Genomic DNA, 17,412 nt, shown 5'->3' with positions numbered 1-17,412 from the left:
CACCATATCGGCTTTTAAGCCTGTGTAGGGTAGGCTGTTGCAAGGTAAATGACAAACATAAAATTAATATAATAATAATAATAATAATAATAATAATAATAATAATAATAATAATAATAATAATATATTTATACCCCACCCATCTGGCTGGGTTTCCCCAGCCACTCTGGGCAGCTTCCAACAAAATATTAAAATACAATAGTCCATTAAACATTAAAAGCTTCCCTAAACAGGGCTGCCTTCAGATGTCTTCTAAAAGTCTGGTAGTTGTTTTTCTCTTTGACATCTGGTGGGAGGGCATTCCACAAGGTGGGTGCCACAACCGAGAAGGCCCTCTGCCTGGAGCCCTGTAACTTGGCTTCTCGCAGTGAGGGAACCGCCAGAAGGCCCTCGGCGCTGGACCTCAGTGTCCTGGCAGAACTATGGGGGTGGAGATGCTCCTTCAGGTATACTGGACTGAGGCCGTTTAGGGCATGGGTAGGCAAACTAAGGCCCGGGGGCCGGATCCGGCCCAATTGCCTTCTAAATCTGGCCAACGGATGGTCTGGGAATCAGTCTATTTTTACATGAGTAGAATGTATCCTTTTATTTAAAATGCATCTCTGGGTAATTTGTGGGGCATAGGAATTCGTTCATTCCCCCCCCACACACACACCCCAAAAATATAGCCCAGCCCCCCACAAGGTCTGAGGGACAGTGGACTGGCCCCCTGCTGAAAAAGTTTGCTGACCCCTGGTTTAGGGCTTTCAAGGTCAGCACCAACACTTTGAATTGTGCTCGGAAACGTACTGGGAGCCAATGTAGGTCTTTCAAAACCAGTGTTTCAAATCCTGTCCTATGAGTTCTGCATCTTAACTCTGTACAAAGAAAAAACTATAGTCTAGGTATGATATGATATTACCACCTTCCAGTTTTGGACTGTAAAAAGAATTAAAACCAAATGTTAGCATCCACATAAATAAGATACACATATGTGGTATGCAAATCGCAGACCATACTGAGAAACTATAAAGAGAGCAATTGTTTTCAAGGAAATGTGTATTTCCCCCACCCCTCTCCAGAATTTCAGCTTGGTAGGTATTGCTGTATATATTGGGTTAGTTGGACCAGGTCCATGGAAATGTATTTTCCATATGAGACTTCATGGTTTAAAGAGCAAGGGGGTTACATTTATTGTGTTTTGACTGGAAGTGTATTCATGTATATGGATTTGAGAGGGAGGGGGGTTGCCCGTTGTTAAAAAATAAAGGCCTTGCTTGTGTGCTTGAATATATGCATGCAGTGCAGTTTGATTAATGGGTAATCTGGACATAATTCCTTTTTGATTAATTTTTAAATTATACTAAATCTAAACTGATGACATGCTGGGAGAACCCATAATTTGGTAAATGACCTCCCATACTTTGTCAATGCTGCAGCAATGGGAGGAACCTGATCCGAAATTTTTCTTTACAAAAAGTAATGGACTTCTCTAAAAATAAAGTGACAACAAATATAATAAATAATGGATTGGATCCAATAGAGCTCTTCTGTTTGTAGATGGGCCTCTTCATCTGGTGGAAGTTCCAGGGAATTGAAAGGGGATTTTTATTTTTTATTTTTGAAGATTCCTCCTACCCCGATGTTCTCCCTAGTCTGCTCCACAGGTTTACGGGGCTGTGGTGGGTTGTATCACCAGATGTCAGGGATTGGCTGGATGAGGAAGAATGGAGTGTGCCGCCCACCCAAGAGCCCCCCAAGGAAGGAGACTTAGACTCAGGACAGTGGTGGTGGGACACAGGCCATCCATCTGCGGGAGGGACAAGCTGGGAGATACTAGAAGCAGGAGGTTTGAATGAACATGGGGGGACAGAAGCCGTTCCAGGACAAGGCTGGGTGCCAAGAGTCTCAGTGCGAGTGCAGACTCTGACAGAGAAGAGGCAGACACTGCTTCTCCTGCTCAGCGTTTGGACAGTCCAACTGTCTCTCCTCCACTGACACCCAGAACGTGAAGAAGAGTCCTGCATGTTGCTGAGCCAGACAGGTCCAGAGGGAAAGCCCTTCCCCTTGCTGCAGTCTATGGCTGCTTGGGAGGAGTCGAGACTGAGGAGGCTAGAAAGGGAAGGAGGGGTTACAGCAATGTCTTCAGCTAGGGGAGACTAGCCCAAGTGAACTCTGTTGTGCTTATACTTTTGTGAATGAAAGCTAATTGCATTTCATGTCTCAAGTCCTTTTTCCTGACTTATGGGTGCCCTGCAGTCTCCTGGTAGCCCCTTGACACCACCCTCATGCCGTTGAAGTAGAGGAGGAGGGGGATGAGTTTGGATTTGATATCCCATTTTATCACTACTCTAAGGAGTCTCAAAGCGGCTAGCAATCTCCTTTCCCTTCCTCCCCCACAATAAACACTCTGTGAGGTGAGTGAGGCTGAGAGACTTCAGAGAAGGGTGACTAGCCCAAGGTGCATGTGGAGGAGCGGAGACGCGAACCCGGTTCACCAGATTACGAGTCTACTGCTCTTAACCACTACGCCACACTGGTTCAAGGAGCCTCTGCTACCTGAAGTTCCTCGCGTTTGTGGAAGAATTCCTCCAATGATGGAAAGGCACCCTTGGATCCAAACCCCCAAAATTCCGCAAACAAGCTCCAAAGCTGCTAGCTTGTTATTCTCTTGTTTAGATGTCAGGACAATCATTCACCCAGTTGTCTGAGAGTCGTGACAAAACACGTTCAGCAGTCTCACCGGCATGCCTGCCTTTCTAGATACAAATGGCCTTTGCGGATGATTACTCCATCTGGATTATCTTACACTTAGTAGACATCATTACTGCCTAGTCTCTCAGTTTGGCAACAGGCGTACATACTGGAGTGCCTCCTCTTAATAAAAACACCCTCTTCACATGGGAAAATGGCATATTTCTGGCTCATGTTTCCCGTTTTAAGCCTGCCAAGTATCTAGCACCATCCTCAAAGTCTTCCCTCCTTCTCAAATTAAAGCATCCTCTTAGCCACATTTCTGGACACGCTGAGGTGCATGGAGCTTGAGACGGGCAATATGGCACTGTCAAAAATGAAGCCACAAACACCTCCTCCCTCGGCCAGTATTTCCAAGGCAAATTCACTTATTAATGTTCTGGGAACATTAAAAGGCCCAAACTTTTGGAAACTTGGTGGGAGAGGGGGAACCGTGCAGAAGAGTAATGCTGTTCAGTTAAAATTCGTGGCAAGAAATTATTTGTTTTAATCACTTCAATAGCTTATTTGCATGTATTCCACTAAGTTGATCCATTGAAACAGGAGGAAATTATTTAAATTAGAGAGACAGAAATTTAGCATTCTCAGATGCTAAATATTAATTTTCAGGTACTTTTCAGTTGCTTCCCACACTCATGTCCTGCTTTCAAGAAGAACAAAGGACAATTACCACTGAAATGTAACATTCTTAAGGGGTCTCGTATTGCTGTAAGAATTACGCTGTGAAGCTTGTAACAGAATGAAAGTAGCATTGGGTATATGACCCCCCTCCCCAATTCCTTATTAACTATGCTGTTGCTTCTGTGTAGCGTTTCAGCTCTAACCGCAGCTCAAATAATTTATGGAGAATATAAAAAGCGAAAACAAATAAATGGAACAGCATGTACATCCAGAAAGGCAGCGGAAACTTTGCATTCATTTGTCAAAGCTATGCAAAAAAGAAAAGGAATAAAGGGTTCTGTCAGAGCGTACGCCACACTGCCTAATCAAAGCTCTGCAGAAATCTAAATAGTTTTAGAGATGGATAGTATTTGCAGAAGCTCCAGCTCTGGATGAAAAGGCACTGTTGATTGAAACTACATCACCGATGGGGTGTGCAGGTTTGGGAGCCTCCCATGCAATTTAGAAATTAACTGCCGACAAGGCCAACATTGCCTCCAAAATCTAACACATACTTAGAAACGCTCTCCGCTTGTAAGGCCTAATGTGTGGAGGAGGAGTGTTTCTCTTGGCCCCGCCCACAATGCTGCATGCTGCACTGACTCCACCCCCAACACCCATTCCTTAAACCTTGATATCTGCATCGAAGCATTTTACTTGCAATCAGGTTAACACACATATGTGTGTTATGGTCTGCCATTTCAGACCAGTTGGTGCCAACTTGATTCAGACTGCCAAGGTCAAGAAGATGGCGTGCATCTTTCTGATGCAGGAGATGATGTCTGGTTGGCCAATATAATTCCTGGCATCAGGGATTGGTTGCAGGTCTGAGGGTATTGGCGGCGAGCCTATTGCTCGAGTGGCGGTTAGGCATTGGAATAGTTCTGTAGATGGAAAGAGGGGAGGTAGCGCCATCACCTGCCCCGCATATTGAAGGGTAGTCCGTTAAAGGATTCCGGAGGCGTGGCCCTGTCCAAAGCCAAGGGAGGTTAGGGCCTAAGGCACGCCCCCTATCGGTGACCCCAGGGGAGCTCCTAGTTGATGTGCATCAGCAGGACTCCCCCTACTGGTGGTTAACCCTTCCTGGACTTCCAGCAGATGGGCTGGTGTCAGATATAGTTGGTTAGGTCCAATGCCAAAGCCAATACCACTCATCACCTGTAACCAATAAAGTTGTGGCCTTTTTTAGCCCATTAACCTTAATAATTGTGTCATGTGTCATTACAGTGGTACCTTGGGTTAAGTACTTACTTCGTTCTGGAGGTCCGTTCTTAACCTGAAACTGTTCTTAACCTTAAGCACCACTTTAGCTAATGGGGCCTCCTGCTGCTGCTGCACTGACGGAGAACGATTTCTGTTCTCATCCTGAAGCAAAGTTCTTAACCCGAGGTACTATGTCTGGGTTAGCGGAGTCAGTAACCTGAAGCGTATGTAACCTGAAGCGTATTTACCCGAGGTACCACTGTATTTCTACCTGTGGGGGTTGGGAACTCGCCACGCAACCCCAGAATGCCCTCCTGTCTGAGGGCTGTAGGTGACAGCAGGAAGACGGTGGTGGCAGCAATTAATGGACAGCTTGAGGTGTGGCTGGCCTACTTTTCAAGGCAGTTGTGCATAAGCAGGCTCTCCTAGCCTCCCATTTCCTTTACATAGTTCAGAACATGGGGACAGAGGAAAAATCAGCTCAGGAGTGGCAGGCAGCGTCCAGCTTCCTCCTCTCCAGAAGAGGATTGCAGTTTGTGCACATTGCAGCCTGTGCTAGTCTCTTAGGCTCCCCACTAAGTCATCAAGCTGTGAACTCATGTCAAGATTTCTAGAAAAAGCTGCAAAAGCTCTTCCACAGTTCTGCGGCTCTAATTGGTCAGCACTCAGGAAAGATGGACACCTGAAACGATCTCAGCAGTCTACTGTTTCAGACGGTTTGTCCTTCAACCCAGCCTTGAGGTTCTATAATATTTATAAACTTAGGAGAGGTGATTCATCTATTTATATCTGGCCTAAATGGCATCAAGCCTGAGATCTGAAACCAGCAGTCTTGAGTAGTATTGATTTAAAGTTCTCATTTCAACTCTCCACATTTCCCAATCAATCTATTTTTCTTTTCTTACTTTTAGTTACACATGGTAGGTAGCCTGTGTGTAATTTACAGCCTCATTACACATTTCATAATGTGCCTACTGGGAGCGTGCTCTGCAGAGAATTTCTCCTCTGCCGCCCGTCGCCACCACCTCTAACAAAGTTGGCTTTGAATTTGCAATGACTTCTTGACATTCTTCTTCCATATGTACCTGTTTAGCTGAGCCAATAAAATATGCCGAGTTTTTCATGCAGCTGTCATTTTTTTAAAAAACAACAACACACACAACTTTAAAATAAAATATAGGCGAATGCATGTTTTTTGTTTCACCTTCAAGCTTAATATTGGAGTGAAAAACTGCAAATGTATGGCAACAGTAAGACCTTTAAGATGTGTTGCTAAGATGCTGGGCCTTTGAAACAGGGGCTTCTGGTTCAATCTGTTGCACGGTAGTAGCAATACTTACCAATGGTGGAAGAGCATAACTGCAGGTTAAAATTCAGCAGCAGGAACCAGGTGACACTAGAAGCAAACGGAACTAACAGAATTCTATCTGATCCTCTACCTACTCAGAAGTAAGTCCCAGTGAGTTTAATACTCCTGCTGAAGGACATGCTCTAGGTCAGCCTTTACCCACTTTGGGCCCCCAAATACAGTTGGATAACACCTCCCTTATCCTTGGCCATGCTTGCTTGGACTGATGGGAGTTGCAGTCCAATAACACCTGGAAACCCAAGGCTGGGAAACTGCTCCAGGTCGCCAGTCCTGACCACTGCTGTTTATTCGTTTATCACTTTTGGGCCCCCAAGGGCCTTCAAAGCTGCATGTTAAAATGCAGTTAAAATGATAAGATGCAATAAAGAACCGACCAAGCATCAGTTAAAATATATCAATCATCAGTCAGTATAAGGGAAGTTTTTAATGGTTGACATTTTACTGTGCTTTTGTTGGGTTTCCCCAGCCACTCTGGGCAGCTCCCAACAGAATATTAAAGGTAAAGGTAAAGGGACCCCTGACCATTAGGTCCAATCATGACCGACTCTGGGGTTGCAGCGCTCATCTCACTTTTTTGGCCGAGGGAGCCGGCGTACAGCTTCCAGGTCATGTGGCCAGCATGACTAAGCCACTTCTGGGAAACCAGAGCAGCGCATGGAAATGCCGTTTACCTTCCCGCTGGTGCGGTACCTATTTATCTACTTGCACTTTGATGTGCTTTTGAACTGCTAGGTTGGCAGGAGCAGGGACCGAGCAACGGGAGCTCACCCCGTCGCAGGGATTCGAACCGCCGACCTTCTGATCGGCAAGCCCTAGGCTCTGTGGTTTAACCCACAGCACCACCTGCATCCTGTAACAGAAAATTAGAAACACAATAAAACATCAAACATTAAAAGCTTCCCTAAACATAATTCCCCAATAATAATAATAATGAAGCAAATTCGCAACACTCCACGTGTGCAAGATAAAGGGATTAAGAAGTGCTCTCGTCAACCCAACATCCTTTGAGCTTTGCTTATTATGTTGTTGTTGTTTTTAACCTGAGCCAGGCAGGGCTGACCTGATTCATTTTGCTGCCTGAAGTGAAAAGCAAGTTTGAAAGGACCCCTCCCTCCCAATTTCATATTCAATGATCAACTGGACTGGTGGTTTGATCATACTTCAACAACTTCAAGGCAGTGTCCTCCACCATCCCTGAGATCAGCAGGCTAGTTTAAAGATCACTAGGCATGCCACACTGCACACACAGCTCTGTCCTCAAACATCCCATGGCCACTCCCTACCACTCAAGTTTGAAGTCCAAAGTGGTCACCTCTACCTAATGGCAGGACTGGCCTTTTAGCCAGGGATACATGTTTCAGATCATCAGCAAGTATGCCATAGCACTGGGACTAGGGAAGGATGGATATTTCCACTTAGGTTCTCTCAGTTTCTAATTTTTCCAATAATAAATTCACTTCTCAACATTTTGTAGTAACTTGCGGTATTTTTGTTAAATAGGAAAACCTGAAAATTTGCCAGTATTTTACTGTGAATTTCTCCTAATGAAGCATTTTCTTGCAAAGAGAAAACATACTGATGGAAGCAGGAGAGGTGGCAGTGGGAGATATGTAATATAACCCCACCAATCTTTTATCATGCCATCAGAAGAAAAGGACAGGAAAAGCATGAAGCTAAGAAAAACAAAATGGAATTAGGATCAGGGTTTCTGCAAGAACTCCCTCCCATGATATATGCTGTGGGTTAAAAAATTGCCATTAACATTCTCAAAATAAATTTCCCTTTCAAGCTTAGTCCAGTAGTTTTCTCCAATGAAGCTTTACAGCCTACTGTTATGGAAAAACAAAACAGACTTAAAAAAAAGAATAACCTTTAATAAAAGCCATTCTTCCAGTAATTATATTAGAATCTTCCTTCACTGTAAAGAACGCTTAAAACAATAATATTTGTCAGCTAATTTGTTTGCAGACACTGTGTAGAGATCTAAAAATTCATAACATCTATTCTAATTCATAAGAGCTTCTTTCTTCCTTTTTACCGGTAACTCAATGGTAATATTTGCAACCTTCATAGATTCTAATAGAATTTATTCAAGCTGCATTCTTCTCTGTCCCATCCGTCCGTCCCCCCCAACCTGGCTTTCCTTCTAAAACAAGTGGTTTTAGAATTACAAAATGGGTTCATAAATTACAAAATTATGTGTTATGCTGAACTAATTGTGTATAGTCTGTTGCTTCTATATGGATGTCATAACGTTGATTGTGAAAGAAAATTGGAAAGGAATCATTATTTATAATTCCTATAATAAAAAGGTAAAGGGACCCTTGACCATTAGGTCCATTAGGTCATCTCGCTTTATTGGCCGATGGAGCCGGCGTACAGCTTCCGGGTCATGTGGCCAGCATGACTAAGCAGCTTCTTTTTTTAAAAAAATAAATTTTTATTGGTTTTACAAAAAGTTTTTTTTTAAACAATACAAACATAAAAAGACATACAAACACGTATAATTTCATACCTTTTTTCCCATAAACCTTGTTTCTCAGACTCCCCCATACCTCCCCTTTCTGCATCCCAATGTCCAAAATTTTCCAGCAACCTCCAAATAGTTCTGTCAAACATATGTCCTCTTAATCTTTCCTTCAATCTAATCTTATATCGCTGTAACCCTTTCTTTCTCAAAACCTCGACATTCTAACTTTCATCAAGTTTATAGTAGTCCTTAAGATAAATTTTAAATTTCTTCCATTCTTCCTCTGCCGTCTCCTTCCCCTGGTCGCGGATTCTGCCAGTCATCTCAGCCAGTGTCATATAGTCCATCACTTTCATCTGCCATTCTTCCAGAGTGGGTAGATCTTGTGTCTTCCAATACTTTGCGATGAGTATTCTTGCTGCTGTCGTAGCATACATAAAGAAGATTCTATCTTTCTTTGACACCAATTGGCCGACAATGCCCAAGAGGAAGGCCTCTGGTTTCTTAGGGAAGGTACATTTAAGTACCTTTTTCATTTCATTATATATCATTTCCCAGAAAGCCTTAATCTTCGGGCATGTCCACCAAAGGTGATAAAAAGTACCCTCGGTTTCTTTACACTTCCAACACTTATTGTCAGGCAAATGATAAATTTTTGCTAGCTTGACTGGGGTCATGTACCACCTGTAGATCATTTTCATAATATTTTCCTTTAAGGCATTGCACAGCATGACTAAGCAGCTTCTGGCGAACCAGAGCAGCGCACAGAAACGCCGTTTACCTTCCCACCGGAGCGGTACCTATTATCTACTTGCACTTTGACATGCTTTCGAACTGCTAGGTTGGCAGGAGCAGGGACCGAGCAACGGGAGCTCACCCCGTCGCAGGGATTCGAACCGCCGACCTTCTTGATCAGCAAGTCCTAGGCTCTGTGGTTTAACCCACAGCGCCACCCGCATCCCTAATTCCTATAATAGTTACTCCTTTTGATTTATTTTATTGCACACATTTCCCATCACCTTTCTTCCAACGTGGAACCCAAGGAAATAACCACTGGATGATAGAGAAGGGACGCTCTAGATGTTGTTTCCTAGAACCCCATCCAGGAACTGACTAGACCCAGTCCTGCTTAGCTTCCACAATAGCCAATACATGAAAAGAGTTATCAGGTGCCGTGTTAGAGGCATGGTACTACAAAGTGTGGCATGTTGCACTTATGGCCATTATTATTATTATTATTATTATTATTATTATTATTATTACTACAATATAAAAGCACAAGATACATAATAAAAATAGAAACAAAAACAATCAAATAACCCCCCCCCACACACACACAACACATGACATTATTCTATTGTTTTCCCAAATATACAGGAACAGATTCCACCAGCAGCCTGTATACAGATGCAAATATGAATCAAGGACCGTTTGAGTCAACGAAATTTGTTACACATGCCTCCATCCCAATCTGCTGAAAGAAGGCGATAATGAAATAAATAGTCAACACTTTCTCTTTAGAATATTGAAGAAAATGGGCAGATCCTTGCAAGTGACCACTTCCAAGAATAATACAGTGGTACCTCGGGTTACAGATGCTTCAGGTTACAGACTCCACTAACCCAGAAATAGTACCTCGGGTTAAGAACTTTGCTTCAGGATGAGAACAGAAATCGTGCAGCAGCAGCGTGGCACCAACGGGAGGCCCCATTAGCTAAAGTGGTGCTTCAGGTTAAGAACAGTTTCAGGTTAAGAACAGACCTCCAGAACAAATTAAGTTCTTAACCCGAGGTACCACTGTATAAGAACTGCAGGCTTTATTTTTTGATACAATTTTTAATTTACCCTATTTTTGTAGCCCCATTCCCTAGTAAATTTTTGGTTGCTGTCTTCATAGATTTTATTACATATAATCTGTTATTTTTTAACTTAAAAAGTCATTACTTTTAAGAGACTTTATTTTGGAGAGTATTTGGAGGAGAGACCCGACAGCTGCTGTGGTTTAGTGATTTGTTGTTGTTCTAATATATTGTGTGCTTTGCTTATTTGTTTGTTTGTTTTTGAGCCCCCTCTTTCCCCAGCAACCCTAGGTTTGGAGAGGTGCTGTCTCCCCAGCAGTCTCACTGAGCGTAGCCTCTTTTTTGTTGCATGAAGTTCCCCAGAAGCTATATGATGAACAAGTGGGATGGATTTGCTATGAATTATTGTGTATGTTTTAACTGTATTTTATGACAGCTCCTTGATTTTGTTATGGATACACACACACACACACACACACACACACACACACACACACTGCTTTGGGGTTTTTCCTTTGAAAGGCACATGGTTTCATTGATACCTCCTGGGCATCCAATGTAATAAAAAAGTAAAACCTATAGAAGAAATAAACAGCAATGATTTAAAAGAAATAAACCACCCTCAGCTGTTTTGGATGCTTCTAAATAAGATAAACAAAACCTGGAACATTTGGCTTATCCTTGAACTGGAGGGTTACAAACTTGAGCATTGAAGCTATCCAGATTTGGAAGAATGCATTCTATCATCATGCCAAGAAAAAGAAAGGTAATTCACAGAATGCAATTTTAAAGGATTAAAGAAGTTTCCTTTAAGAAGCTTCACAACCATCACAAAGCTTCACAGATATTACTGCATTGCTGTGGCAGCTACACCTTTTTTGCTCTGCAAATGTACACGCCAAATTCACTAAAGCCAAATTTGTTGGTGGTATTACTGAATCCTTGTCAGACAACTATTCTTTCATCGTTTTCTCTCTGTTCTTGTTCCAAGTGCTTCCAGTTCTAGGAGAAGTGGGAGGTCATTTTTCAGTAAGTCTTCTTCCAAGTTGCCATTGGCCTTTAGAAGAAGTCAGACTTGTCAGTGGTTTGGATAATGGCTGATGTCTCTTCGTAGAGGAAGCAGGCCCTGGAACAGCTTTTAGGTTGGGTTGGGAGAGGATTATGATATTCTCTATTACAGACAAAAAGGAGCCAAGCTGAGCGACGTCTTTCTTTGGAAAAATCATTCAGATCATTGGCAAAATATAATATTCCACAGCTACCGTGCATGTGTTCAGTTTTGCTAGGTTTCTCTTAATGTACATCTCCAAACCCAAGAGTTTTGTTCTTCCTCTATCCTCTTCACTTTCTCATTTAATCCAATTTCCCCATACCAAAATCTCTGAAGCCTGTGTGCAGGGTCTATCCATGTTCTTGACATAGGCACCACACGAAAAATTATACCTGGTCCCAAATAACAGTGAATCCTTTCAATACCAGAATTACAGGTGAGAACTTATGCTAGGAAGTATTCTCATAGCAGCATTTAATTACTAAATAAGAGGGCATTGATCAATGTGTCTTTCAGTGCAGTTTGCACTGCACATGTCATCATAATAATTTCTCGATGTGATGCCTTCCTTGCAGAAGGTTATTAAGACAAGTCCCCTTGGTCAAGGGTATACAAGCATATGGCAACCCAAGGATGAAGATAGACTTTGGACAGAAAATTCACATTCTCTTTCATCTAAAGCAAGGAAATAGCTAGTGTAAATGAAGCATTAGATGGTTAGATTCCACAATAAAATTTCAAGTGAAATATTTCATTGTCAGCACTGAATTGCTCCAAAATTCTAGTTTGCCACATGCTCATCTAATAAATCAAAGTAGAAATGGTTGGCAAGCTTATTGGGTTTTTGAAATCTTGGCAAAGGCTGAGCTATGGCCAATTGCTTGCTAATAGAGCACATTCAATGCCTACAGCTTAGATAAAAGGTTCCAACCACATCACTTTTAGCTTACCAAAATGTGAAACCACCACCATTTATGAAAAACAAGTATCTAGCCCTTTTTTTTAAAAAAAAAGGAAACATCAGCTTCACTATAGCTAAATAATATAGCACAGAGACCATTCCTCTTCCCACCCCACAATTAAAAGTTACGTTAAATACAGGTGAGAAGTTAGTTTTAAGTAGGGCTGCAACATTTAATTGAACAATCACTTAAGATCATTGTCTTAAATCGCTTTGAGTAATAAAAAATATGTCTCTGATAAATCAGAACTTCAGGCTGTTTATTTCTAAATACATTTTTTCAGTGCTTTTTTCTGGGGGGGACGCATACCCCTAAACATTTTGTGAATCTTTGTACTTGTCCATTTACTGTATTTATTTTTCCCGATTTGAACTATAAAATGGTGATTTTCTTGAGTCAAAATGAGAATACCCCTAAATATATTTTTTTAGAAAAAAGCACTGCATTACTTTTTTTATTTTTAAAAAATGTGAGTGGAAGATGATTTGGAAATTATTCCTCTTTATCTTCCAGAGGAAGGAACACCTCTCTCAAGATGATATCTTCTGCAACATCATGGTTTCATTTTCTTCAGAAATATAAAAGTAGAAGAGTTTGGATTTGATATCCCACTTTATCACTACCCAAAGGAGTCTCAAAGCGGCTAACATTCTCCTATCCCTTCCTCCCCCACAACAAACACTCTGTGAGGTGAGTGGGGCTGAGAGTCTTCAGAGAAGTGTGACTAGCCCAAGGTCACCCAGCAGCTGCATGTGGAGGAAGCGGAGACGCGAACCCGGTTCCCCAGATTACGAGACTACCGCTCTTAACCACTACACCACACTGGCTCTAGGGTGGTATCCAACTAACACCTTACCAGTGCAAGGTTTCTTGCTTGTGCAACAAAATTTTCCCCACTCTCTTCCTCCCTTGCCTCACCTACATCTGTTCCAGGGGTTTGCCCAACCCTCCAGTGCAGGGTTTTTTTTTGGGAGGGGGCAGGAAATCAAATGACTTTCAGCTAAGACTATCAGCAAAAGTCCCATTGAATTTCTGGTGTGAGGCCTTAAATTTTAGACCCATTTTCTCACTCTGCTTACCATAGCTGAGGCCTAGGAATAAATCATACTTGGAAAAACATGCTGAGGCTCTTGTAGGAACAATGAACGCTAACACCTTACCCCCAGCTGTCTACAATCTGAGGTACCAAATGTTTTGGACTATGAATCCCATCATCCCTGACCACTAGCCACACTGGCTGGGGCTGCTGAGAGTTGTAGTTCAAAACATCCTGGAGGGCAGCAGGTTGGGAAAGGCTGCCTTACACAGAGCAGGCATAGGGAAAGAAACTAAAACAACCTTCTTCTTCAGTAACAACAGGGCAAGGAGGAAACTTAAAAGGTGATATATAAACAAACCTCATTTTTATTATATTTGGGTTCTCTGTTAAAACATCCTGGCTGTGCTTTCTTTCCACTTACATTTTAATGGGGTAAAGTATACCATGCTTTGGGTGCCACGGGTTTATGACCAAAACCCAAGAAACTTGAAAACAGTTAGCAATGTTCCATGTATATATCATATGCCCATACACGAGCAGTTCTTCTAGAGAAGAAAATGTATGAAAAAATATTACATCTGACTGTGGAAAAGAAGAAGGTGGCAGGAATCTAGTTTTGTGTTTGTGGATCTTTCCTCTGATTCTGCATGGATTCTGGCATGACATTTGTTCCACCACAGATATTATTCATTGGAAGAAAAGCATTACCGTATTTTTCGCTCTATAAGACGCACCAGACCACAAGACGCACCTAGTTTTTGGAGGAGGAAAACAATAAAAAAAAATATTCTGAATCTCAGAAGCCAGAACAGCAAGAGGGATCGCTGCACAGTGAAAGCAGCAATCCCTCTTGCTGTTCTGGCTTCTGTGATAGCTACGCAGCATGCATTCGCTCCATAAGACGCACACACATTTCCCCTTACTTTTTAGGAGGGGAAAAGTGAGTCTTATAGAGCAAAAAATACGGTAATGCTTTTCTTCCAATGAATAATATCTGTGGTGGAACAAATGTCATGCCAGAATTAACCCTCAGAATGCATACAAAAATAAATAAATGACTGCATCCAAACCATCAGGGATCTTGCACATCCATGCTGTGAACAAAACAGAAGTAATTAGGAATCCATGGACAATAGCATCTAATTATATTGTGGTATATTGCTTTCTTTCTTGTAAAGCAAAGCTCACTCCCTTTTAAAACTTGATAATTTGTTGCATTTACACTATACTGTTTTACAGAGCTAATACATTGGTACCTTGGTTTGCATACGTCTTGGTTTGCATATGTTTTGGATTACAAACACGTCAAACCCGGAACTGTGTGTCCTGGTTTGCAACCTTTTTTTGGATTACAACCCATTTTCTTTTTGGATTACGAACAATTTTTTTTTGAGGCCCCGTTGGTGAAAGAGCGCCTTGGGTTACAACCTGTTTTTGTTTAGAAACAGACCTCTGGAACGGATTGTGGTTGTAAACCAAGGTACCACTGTATAAACTTTTCAGAAAGCCAATGAAATGCACTTAGAAGGTCCCAAATGCCCAGACACAAGAGAACAGTAGAAGCAGCTCATTTATCAATCAACCCGTGTGCCTTCCCTGGAAAAATCACCTCTATAGAGGTGATCTCCTGGCTAAGCATTTGGGGTGGGCAGGCAAAATAAATAAATAAATATGGCGGCTGAAGTGCTGGCAGTGCTGCATTACTGGGGCAAATGCATGGCCAATATACAATATGAGAAAGCACCCATATTCAGAGTTTCCCTGTTGGCTGCCTGTTGTTTCACTTACCCAACCTTTTGGCCTATCCACTTATCCACTCCTTTCTACTAAAAGAGCACATCCAGCTTCTACTAATGCAGCGTCTCCACGTGGCAACTTGATGCATCAACATGCCAGCTTCCTTGCATTGAAACCAGCTGGGATCTGTAAAGAACTCAAGGACAATGGTTTGGCAACCCATCAGACGAACCGAAGCAGCCAGGCAGCCGACAAATGCTACTGGACAAGGCTTCAGACACAAAACAAAGACATTTTAAAAGCCCTAAATTATGCTACTCCTCTTCTAGACTTTTGTGACCTATGTAGCAAAGCATTTTTTTTCCAAAGTCAGTTGCTCCTTTAACTAAAATGTAGTATTCCTTTTGTTCGGGGCAGCCAAAATAAGTCTTTCCACAGCGGATATCTATTTTTGGTGTCTATGACTGCAATCCTAAGCATGCTAACTCAAACCTAAGTCCCAATGATTTCAGAGGGGCTTACTCCCAGGTAAACAGGGTTAGAATGGCAGCTTTATTCATGCTAGGTTGGCCTTACAATGTTATGTTGGCTACAGAGGTCCCAATGGAGAAAGGTATGCTCCATTTTTCACTTCAATGGTGCTTTAGCTGACAACCGTCTATGTCCAATGCAACCTCATAAAAAAACCCCTTTTTGATTTTTTGCAGAACTCACCAGTAAATAGAACTGCTTCATTTGAAATCATGCATCAGATAATGATATCATAACCGCCAACATCATAAACTTTTACAAAGCAGCATTTCCTACGCTCCGCACTCTCCCACATCCTGTTTTAAATTGGGAGACTTGACTATATTCCTCAACGGTTTGGGCACTGTGTTTTCATTAATGGGTGTCAGAGCACATGATTATTAAACAAAGCACAGAAAGACACTTCCAGTGGCTCATTCCAATTAAACAGCAGCAGCACAGTAAGAGACTTGCAGTCAGAATTTATAAGGAGCCAATTCCTGTGTTAGCCAAAACAAGTTCAAGTTCCCAAAACAGCCCAATGAGGACTAAGCATACTCAGTGGATGAAGGATGTTGAGTGATTGGAGGTGTGTGTGTGGAAAACAAGGCAGGAGAGGATGGAGTGGAGGAAATAGAAGCCTGAATGGCAGCTCTCTAGTCTCTGCACTGCAAAATCTTGTTGCGGTTCCTACTTGTCGCCACTTAAAACATCCTGGGCGATGACACCTCCTACACTCAGGCCTTGGGAGATAAGCCTGTGCTTGCTGTAATGATCTGCTACAGGTGCTGTGTACAAAGGAGCAGTCACAGACCCTGAGACTATTGAGTTAAAAAAGAGAACACTTTACTTTGTTTGGTACTTCTTATATGGCTTTATCACCACTAGTATCAACTAGTATCATTAACCATAACTGCACTTGTTTTGCAATTCATCTCATATACAGTAGATCCACAACTTACATTTTGGGTAGCAATTTCAAAATGGAGACTGTATTTTGTTATTATCCTGGCCAGCTGGAACCCCTTCAAGGCAGCTAACAGGCTACAATATGATGGCACCAAAACAATATAGTTAACAAATTAAATTAAACAAACGAACAAACCAAAGTATGAAAATTAGAGCAGCATAAAAAGACCAGCAGCAAAGAAGAAAGTGGGGGATGGATTTTTGCAGCAAAATGAAAGAAATGACTCATTTTGTAAAGTAAAGGCACATGGAAACAAGATGGTCAATGTTACATGTCCAAACTTCAACAGAGGGCCAAGGAAGCCTATAAGGAGTCCTATAACCATGAATGCTTAGTTCAGGAAAGGACTGCCGCTCATTTAGTGACTGTCTGTATCCATCTCTTACTTGAGAACAAGCTCTCCCTCTGGAAATGTGAAAATTTTAAGAGTGGGGCATGTGACAAGAACAATGGAGATATTTCTGACAATATGAAAAAAAATCACACATTCTTTAAGCAGATTAAGATGATTGGGAGCCTCTTGCTACTGCTTAAAACAGGGATGGCGAAGTTATGGCTCCGTAAATGTTGTTGGTCATCTCTGACCATTGGCCGTGCTGGCTGGGACTGATGGGAGTTGGAGACAAACAATGTCTGGAGGAGCACAAGTCCATCCACCCCTGACTTAAAATTTCACCACATGATAGCAGAACAGCAATCTCCATCATCTCCAGGTAGTTTTGGGAAAGACCCCCATCTGACTCAGTTTATGGTATCTTCCTATGTTCACAAGGTCCTGCCTTTCATATACGCTAGTCATACATCTGATACATTGGGCCAAAGTTGGCAGAAGGATCTTGTTACTTACATTAATAATTAGCAGTTAATATATCTTGACCATTTGGGGAACTTCATCTGGATTTACAAGAC

Source organism: Podarcis liolepis (genome assembly GCF_965112155.1).
Source record: "Podarcis liolepis genome assembly, chromosome: 5".
Classification (NCBI taxonomy): Eukaryota; Metazoa; Chordata; class Lepidosauria; order Squamata; family Lacertidae; genus Podarcis; species Podarcis liolepis.
The sequence above is the reverse complement of the archived record's forward strand: the minus strand, read 5'-3'. Positions refer to the sequence as shown.